Source organism: Lontra canadensis, unplaced genomic scaffold, assembly GCF_010015895.1.
Source record: "Lontra canadensis isolate GAN:19392208 unplaced genomic scaffold, GSC_riverotter_1.0 scaffold54, whole genome shotgun sequence".
NCBI lineage: Eukaryota > Metazoa > Chordata > Mammalia > Carnivora > Mustelidae > Lontra > Lontra canadensis.
Window position 1 is genome coordinate 8,699,110 of NW_022631048.1, and position 9,913 is coordinate 8,709,022.

Below are 9,913 nucleotides of genomic sequence, written 5' to 3' on the forward strand. Positions count from 1 at the left end.
TAAAGGAGTGTAACCCACATATCTCCCATCAGGATACCTGGCTCACCTGAGGGGAAGTGCACACAGGAAAACAGAGGATCCTTTCCCCACAAGGACCTCAATGCTCAGACACAAGCTTTCTTCTCTGCTTGGATCTCCTGTCTTCTATAATTCCTATAAAACTGCAAGTACTAGGATTTTCTCTGGTTCTCAACTGATTTCTCCATCTTAAACGTTCTTACTTTCTTCTCCCTCTTATTTATGCAAACCTAACTCATCCTAGTCTTTCAGTTTCTAGGTTAAAGATTTTATCATTGTAATCCCACTCAAATTTAGAGCATTTTTTACTTCTTTCTAATGAAAAATTATTTTGTCTGGGCCTTTGTCATAGCCCTCAGCATGCTATGTTACTATTTTCACTGGCATCTCTCTTTCCCCAGGACAAACACTTCCTAAGACTCTACACTTCTTTTTATATCCACATCAGTGTGCACTTACTGTGCACTTTTCCATGGAGTATTAATTAAACAATGAAAAACAGAACATTCATTGTTCACACTTTGTATTTTATATTCTTGTTCATACTAAAGGTTCATATTAAGCTATTGAATGTGTAGTATTATTAACCCAATTTTACAAATAAGGAAAGAAAGGTATAGAGATAAGGTGTGAGTTGTCTAACATAGCATAAGTAGAAGATTATAGAATTCAAATGATCAACTCCAAAGAAAATTATTCAAATTTTGTAGGCTTCTGGGTCCTCAAATATAAAATGCTTACTGAGTGTTGATGTGACAGGTTCAGCCCTTCATGTTTTCATGTTGCATGAAGCAATATAGGATAGGTTATTCTGCTACAACCATCAGCCCTAATATCATAGTGATTTAATACAAAGGAGCTTACTTTTCAGGGTTCTTATTTGGATCAGTCAGTAGAGCATCTGGCTCTTGGTTTAGGCTCAGGTCATGATCTCAAGGTCCTGGGGCTCTGCTCAGTGTGGAGTCTGCTTGTCCCTCTTTCTCTCCCTCTGCCCCTCCTCCTGCTCCTGTGCTTTCTCTCTCTTTAAGATAAGTAAAGAAATAAAATCTTAAAAAAAAAAAACAGAGCTTACTTTTCACTCAGGCTACATTTCCATATTGCATTGGTAGGGCACCATCTTAACTCCTTCTTACGTCAAACTTGTGGAAGATAAAGAGCAAGACAGAAAGTTAAGACCAACAATTAGATGGTTTTCACCCAAAATAGATACCCATCCCTTCCACTGATATTTCCCTAGCCAGATGAAGTCACATGGCCGTGCCCAACTCTAAATGGATGAGATACTACACTTATTCCATGTGCCCGGAAAGAGATGTAAACCAGACATTGACAAGGTTCCATTGTCTTCCACACAAGTAACAACCCCTTCAGTTCCTTACAACAATGCAATGGGATAGATAAGGTGACGATCCATGAATTATGGATAAGGAAGCTGAACACAGAGAAGTAACTCACTTCTGTATATTTGGGCCAGAACTGGCAAAGTTGCTGGATCCAACCTAAGCACTCCAGCCCTGACTTCATGTTCTTCTCTCCTGCATTCCCTTTGCTGTTGGGATGATAAATCTAATCTACCCCGATACAGGACTCATGACACTTTAAGGAGCCTATGAAAATGTTCTAGGTTTTAGTGTCTTTTTAAATCAGAAGGGAAAAATGAATATAATCCAACATGAATTGTATTTGTCATTACACCAGAGTCATCATAAGATAATTTTATGTGTGTACAAATGTACACATGTATACATTTACATGGATATTATATGTGTGTTTGGGTAAAGTAGTGGTCTAACAAGGCAAAAGCATCCTGGGCCCATTAAATTCATAATGTGGTCTTCATCCTTTGTGTCATTGACTGTGTGACTTAAGTGAGCACCTAGGAAAATGCCAGGACAAATCCAGAATATTGGACTTTACCTTACAGTGCAAACAAGTAGACCAATTAACAGTTTATAAACATGGATATGAGCTAATGAAAGTTGAATCTCAAAGAATTTAGTCCATATTCATGGCTTAACTGTTATAATCACTGATGCCTTAAGACTCACGTGCTCAGGATAAGATGAAAGAATCATATCTTTCTGATGTCTCTAAGATAGTCTTGAATTTTACCTTCTGGCGTTCTTGCTCTTGTGTAATAACCTCTCATTGGGTGTGGGCCAGAGTAAGTGATGGTGTCTAAGGAATAGAATATGGCAAAAGCCACATAAAGGTTAAGAAGAGACCATGGGTTTCATATTGTGCTGTCCTCTCTCATGCATCTGCTCACTCTGAGGAAGCCCAAATGCTATGCTGTGAGGTGCCCTGTGAAGTATGCCCGGCAAGTCACTGAGGCAGGACACTACCAAACTTCCAGCAAGGACATACGGTTCTCAGTCCTACAACCAGAGAAGAGCTTAATCCTGCAAACAACCATATAAGTGAGCTTCAGATAGGACATTTCCCATGCTGAGCCCTCACTTGAAGTCACAGCACCAACCAATACCTAAATTGCACTTGGAGGCAGTTGAAGTCAGAGCCACCTAAGTAAGACTGCCTTGATCCCTGATGCAAGAAACAATGAGAAAAATCATTGGTAATCAAATCATCAAATCATTGGTAATCATCAAAAGGTAATTTTATTACCTTAAGTCCCCAAGTGTTAGAGGCGGTTTGTTATGCAAGAGTGGGCAACTAATAAATACATTCCCCATATGGCATCCGGGATGAGATCCAGTCAAGTCTCAACACAGCTCACTCCTAGAGAAGGCAGCTCAAATGGCAAAGAAATTTTAGCCACAAGGGAAACATATATGGAAGAAAATGCTCATGTACTTTTGTGCAGCAGTCAGAATATAAATCTGGATAGGAAGACTGTAGTAGCTTATGGTATATCATTCATGACTTGGAAATCAAAGTTCTAGCTAGGAGCCCTGGAACTGATCTTACTGCACTGCAGGAATGGCTCCTTGAAATCTGGACACAATATTGACCTATAACAAAAGAGAAGGAGACGTTGAATCTGTCTCAACATCTGAGGAGAGGATAAGGAGAACTCAGAAGAGACTGACCTCCCAGGGACCAGAAGACTATAGCTACCCACCATAAATTAGGTCTTTTCAAATCCACTGAGCCATATGGTCAGGTGAATGTAGCAGTCCCGTATTTGATGGAAATGTTATGAGGAGAAAGCTCCATTCAGGTCCAGGGTTAACGAGTAAATATTATTAACAGATAGTCCAGATGTCCATGGCATCCACTTCTTTTGCAAGGAAGCCTCCATTTGAAAGGACACTTAACTGGGGGAGATTCCCCATACTCACCTGATAGAGAAGGAAAAAAATATATAACCTAATTCACAGCTGTCCTGACATGATAAGTTGGTGTCAGTAGAATATGGTCTCTGCCACTTTCTAACCACTCTCAGTGGTGGTGCAAAAGAATGGTGGTGGAGGAGGATCTTAGCAAGAACAGTACTAAGAGAGGTTCACTTTGTTCTCTATTTTATATGGAGAGAATTGTGCTGAGCTATGGAAATGCAGAGTCCTGGGCAGTGGTTAATGTCATGGCTAGTTAGTGAGAGATATGGAGGAGGCCAGGTATAAGAGATCAAGTAAAAGAAGGGCTGGGGTAGTTAGCAAGTGGATGAAACAGCGGGAACAGGCAGGAAGCAGACATAAGTCTAAGGTCTCACATAAGCACCCACCAGAAAGCATATTTCTCAGGATGGCTCCCAACACCAGGGTAGACAGGATGATTCATCACACATTTCTCCTTAGTCACCCCATTGCTGCACTCTGGTTCCCCATTCACGAAAGCAGACATGTAACAGGGATAGAGTTACACAGGGGCCAAGGTCATGGACTTGCTCTCTCTCACATACACAAATCCAAGAAAGTTCACTGCTGCTATCAACTACCCAACCTGCCAAAAACAGAGACTGGGGCTGGGCACCTTTATTATTTTTTTTAAATATTTTATTTATTTATTTGACAGAGAGAGAGATTACAAGTAGGCAGAGAGGCAGGCAGAGAGAGGAGGAAGCTGGCTCCCCGCTGAGCAAAGAGCCTGATGAGGTGCTCAATCCCAGGACCCTGGGATCATGACCTGAGCCAAGGGCAGAGGCTTTAAACCAGTGAGCCACCCAGGTGCCCCAAGCACCTTTATTTGATCAGACCAGTCACCTCAAGGACCCTTTCCACCTTAACACACTTATATTTATTGGAATCAATATACATATACTTGTCATTATACATATTCACAAATGGTTTGCTTCCTGGCACACAGAGCCTAAGCCAGCACTACCATGTGAAGACTTAGGGGATATGCATTCCAACATGGCATCCCCATACAGTGTTGCATCAGACCAAGGGGAACATTTTACCACAAAAGAGGAATAAAGATGGATAGATGACCCTGGGATGCACTGACCTGATCCAGTTGTAGCACCCAGACACAACAGATCTGACAGAACTCTACTGTAACCTGTAAAAGCTCAGGTAAGAGATCACACTGGGGACACCACCTGTAGGGTGAGTGTTCACAGGCCAAAACAGCAATCCATATAAGGAATTCAAGCTCTACATCTCCCCACCTTAGGCTCAATGGAGTTAGAGGTACTAATTCCTAAAGAATGTTTCTGCCGGAAGGAATCACAAGTGGAACTCACCAATGGCTATTGCCTGCTCACTGGTGTCTATGGAACAGGCAAAGGAACATCTCGCCAGGCTGACAAGGGTGATCATCTCTGGTTGCCACAAGGGGTGAGGCTTGCTCGGTCATATAACGGAGACAGGATTGATTCCCTGGACACATTTGGAGCTTCTTTGCCCAGTGATAGCAGGAAATGGGTCATTGTAGTTATGGTTCCCAACCAAGAACAAGGCAGCTGATTAGTTTTCTTTTGGAAAGAAGTGAGGACTTTTGTTTTCACAGAAGTGGAGTCCCCACATGGTATTATGGGAGTCAAATGTAATGGAGATGGTGCATGTTGTGAACTGTGTGCATTCTTCATGCTGCAGTCCGGACTTACTTGGGCTTCTGATGCACCCACCTGGGCTGCTGCTCCTGTGGCCAACCCTGCACACATGGGACAGGTCCATCCCACCACAGCTCAGCGACACCTCACTGCACACCCCTTCAGATTCCAGCAGAGACGCCCTGTGTGTGCAAAACCTGGGAGCACATAGAGTTAGACTCCTTTAGATTTAAATTATGGGTGATAAAACTGCATAAATGATCCTTCCAGGTTTCTCCCCCAAGGCTCTGCCCCTGTACTTCCTGTGTCTTCTCCTTTCTTTCATTCCACTTCCATAGGATCGCCCTCTATCATAAAAAGGTGGCTCTTGCACCTCTCCCTCAGCTGCAATTTCTGAGGGACCCAGTCTTGGAAACCCTCCAGTGCTCCCGTCTCCTTCCTGCCACGAGTCACCCCCTATTATATCACATGTCTTTCTTCCCTCCTGCTACAGTCTAGCCTGAAATTACATATCCATTTCCCTGGTGAAGGAGACTAGAGTTAATCGATCTCATGTACCCTGTATATTCAATGCCCAAAACAGTTCCTGACATGAGTTGGAACTCAATAATATTTGTTGAGTGAACAAATAAATCCTCCAACAACTACGAGAGATTAGGGATTAAATGGCAGCACCAAAGTCTCATTCAGCAAATCTGAAGAAGCTAAGGAGGGAACAGAAATGTAAGACCCCTATGTTCTGCTCTGAGATCCCCCAATTGCAGTTAGCTTGACCCACTGCATTCCCCTCTCTTGATCTTGACTGTTCTTTCCATAGAATGGGTTGCCTTGCCCCTCATGAGTACTTCATTACAGAAAGTCCAAATGCTGTGCCAAAACTCACCATTCCAATGAGAAGCTATTGATCCTCAGAGACTCATACAGACTCCAGCTTAGTAGGAAAACTCGTCACAAACTTTGGGACTGCTTCAGAGCCCGCTTAACAATTGGGAAGTGGGAATGGGGATTATGCTTAAACACTTTCCTTTGAATAGTATTAAATATTAAATGATTTGCCTCCAACTGATAAATGATTAATAAATTTCCCTTTCCAGAGTGATTTTAATAATGCAGATGAATTCTCTACTTGCACCTCTAAAATAAGTTATTTTCAAATAGAAGTATAGGCAATGGTTATTTTGCAAGCACGGATGGCTCCTAACATAACCAGATGGTTAAATCCCCAACGTCCTCCTGGTTCGTGAAGAATTTCCAAAGGATTACCGGGAAAATAGAGTGCTGACCCCTGGAAGTAGGCTTCAAAGGGTCTTGCTGAAAACTGTCTGTGTTAGTTCCATCAAAGGCAGGATGAATGCCAGATCCCGGAGGTCTTCTGCTGTGAGGAATTGCCAGCCTCTACTCCTGGGAAACTGCCCAGGAGACTGGTCTCTCTGGTCAACATCTGCTGCAGCTTCTTGTGGACAGGACTGCCTATAGGCTCCTATTTTGAGACCAAGCCTGGGAGGTATGCTACCCTAATGCTTAGCTTCGGCCATTCTGAAAAGAGAAGAATCCTTGATAGAGGGGTGACAGGTTTACTAGCAGTTTAGGTGGCTGACCTGACCAGCAAGCGTGCAAGGATATAAAGCTATACAGTTGGGCGCTGGGGGCTTAAACGACAACACACTCTCCTAGTGTGACCTGGATGAGTGGTTCTGATTCTCTGAATCCTAGCTTCCTTATAGAAAGGAGAGAGAAGGAGTGAAGTCAAGAGTGGTCGTAAAAATTAAATATGACCTTGGTTTTCCTAAACCTTAACCGCTGTACACGTTTAAGCTCTTGTACTATCATGACTTGAGTCTAAATGGGAGAATCTCTTTCACAGAGACGGATGATTTTAAGAAGACTCAAATTCCAGCTCTTCGACCTCTTAACCATGCATCCTCTGTCAAAGTATTTACCCTCTCTGAGCCTCAAGCTCCTCCTCTATGAAATGGGGTAAAAACAGCACCTAGGCTACAACTTATCTCAGTGCATTTTAAGGTGAGATAAATTACTAAATGAAGAATGTTTGGCAATGCCTCATGCTCTATCTCAGTGTCTGTCACTGCTACTTTGTAGAACAATTGGAACACTTCTCAACATGCCGTGTAAAACAGCACAATCTTCCTCGTGTTCTAAAGTACTTAATTCTGAAAATAGAAATGATAGTTCAAATCTCACTCCTAGGCTAACTTTTCGAAGCATCATTATGATCTTCCTGTAAAATGAATCCATACATGGAGTGTCCTCCTGCCCCTGTTCCAAACATTCTCCCTAATTCACAATGCAAACCCCAGGTACCCTGCACCCCACAATCACACCTTCCAGGACATGCCCTGCTGTCCTGTGTCTCCCTGCTTTGACATACTCTGCCCTTCCTGCCTGGATGAGTCCCCTCCCTGAAAGCTGTCTCCAAAATATTTATTAAAATTCTTCTCAGTCATGACTCCACAGTGAAACTTTTCCTCATGTCTTCTCCTGTACTATTGCTCCATGTTTGGAGATTCTGTTACAAATGTATCTAACTCTGTGTTATTTCTTATGTTATTGTGCTTATTTCTATGACATATAAGGAAAGCAGAGACTGCTTTCTTCACCACTACATCTCTGGCATACCGGAATCATGAGGGTATGCAGTAGGTTATAAGTTGCCGCCTGACTAACCCATCATATCAGGGTTGGGCTCAGTTCTCTCTAACATGGTACTCCAAAATAAGGTAGAATTGCATTTCTCTATTTCACAAAACAAAGTTGACAGGTGATCTTCCCAGAGCTGTTTAGGCTTCCCATATTCAGCAATCATTCAGACTCCTTGCCCTTGTCAGCACCATTTTGTCAGAACACGGCTTGCATCTTCAAGATTACTTCAAGATCCAAGATGGCTGTAGCTGCTCAACCATCACGACTGCATTTCCCTTAGCAGGAAGGACATGGCCCTTCCCTTTAGTGTGATTTCCAAAAATCCCTACAAATTTTCCTTGACATTTAACCAGCAAAACATTTTCCAAGGCCATGACTCGCAGGAAAGGAGTCTGGGAAATCATTGCCTTTATTTCATAACAAAGTAAAAGTGGGTTGTATCAAGAGAAGAGCAGGTAACTGGCATGGGAGGCAACCCGTAGTCGATGACACATGATCTCTCGGTACCCTTATTGTGCCATCTAAACGATCTATTTACATAGCTCTTACTTTCAAGACTGTGGGGACTCTGAGGACAGGGACCTCATAGACTTACTTTTAGCATCAGCAGTCTGGTTCAATGCCCCAGCACCTACGAGGCATTAGGTTTGCTGGAGGAGTGATTTAAAGGATGCATAAATAATGTAATCAACAAACAAACAGATGTTTGAAATGAAGAGAGGCATTTGGCAAATGTACTTCAGAAGTCTCATTTTACATGAGTTTTTTCAATTATTGAATCTAATATTTATTACCATTTAAAGTTTAACAAATTGCTTAACAGGAGACTGAGATTATTCTGACATTTCCAATGAGAGAGACTTTTTCTTTGCAAACATTACAGGGCTATAAATTTTCATTAGTTACGTTTGCCCATTCCCTAATGTGGATGTGGCTTTTTTTTCTTTTCAAAGGTTAATTGTGTTTTTCAAATGTCTACTTTTTCCTAACTCTCACAGGTATACTATTTAAACATAGTGACCTCATTCTTTTTCATATTTTACTAGCATTTATTCTAATCTTGTTACTAACGAGATCTGAACATAATATTCCAAAATCTGACTTGGTTGCTTTCAAATGATATTGACTTCAATTTATTTTGAAATTCTAAAGCTTTTGCAAGAATGTGCTGTTTCTTTTCCAATATAAACAGGTGCATTTTATTGAAGCTTGCAGCTATAAATAAAATGTGAAGGCAGGCATAGATTCCTCTAAATCTTTAGGTTTTGAAAAATAGAAGTGTAGAGAGGGCTGAATTTCAAATATATTTTGATTTGAAATTAATTGCTGATTTAGATCCTAAGGCTTTTATCATCTGTGCATACTTAACTAGAAATGTACTTGGAAATGTAACAAATTTCATACATCATTAAGCACTTTAAATAATTAATAGTTGATTATTTTCTCTTTTAAGATGGCCTCATGTATAATTCTGCCTCAGCAATGAGATTGACCTTTAGGTTAAAATCAAGTTGCATTTCTATTCAGAAAATAAGTCTTTACTCAGAGAGAGTAACAAATGGAACTGTCAAGCTTTATGCTATGTGAAGGGTGAAAGGCTTGGCCAATGTTATATAAACATTAAGTGAAGAAATCAATAATCATCGTAATGATGCAATGTTCAAATTGGTGTTTCTAGTGGCTGACCCCTGGGACCCTTTAGCTAAGCCACCGACTATAATTTAGTAAATGGGACACATCTTGTGCCAAGTATTCTTCCCCAGAGCAGGATGGTAGCATGGCCATGGTAAAGGAGACCACCAAGAAAACCACACTTCCATCAACAAGACGGTTGATTTTCTTTTTTTCTTTGTACCTTCCTCACTCGGGAACTGAGCAGAACCTTGAAAGTTTTTGGAGCCAACGTTTGCAAACTGAGGCTGAGCTTCTTTAGACAGTAAATGCATTTTTGTAGTATAACAATATATGTTTCAAATCTACATGCATGCGCCTTAAAAGGAGTCTTCAATAACATCTCATCTAAGTCTTTGTGACCAGCAGAGTTCATGCTTCAGAGTAAAGGACAAGAAAGTAAGTAGATCCTGGAGACATGTCCAGTGTGATGGAACCCATGTAGCTAAATAAAATGTTATGGACCCCCAAGCACAAATTCACTCCACTCCATAATTAAGCATTAAGCTGACCTTCTAGCTAAGCAAGACTAACCACAGCTTCAGGTTCTTCCAAGACCTCAAGATAGACCCCAATTTCAAAACAGCCAAACCAAACTTTCACTGG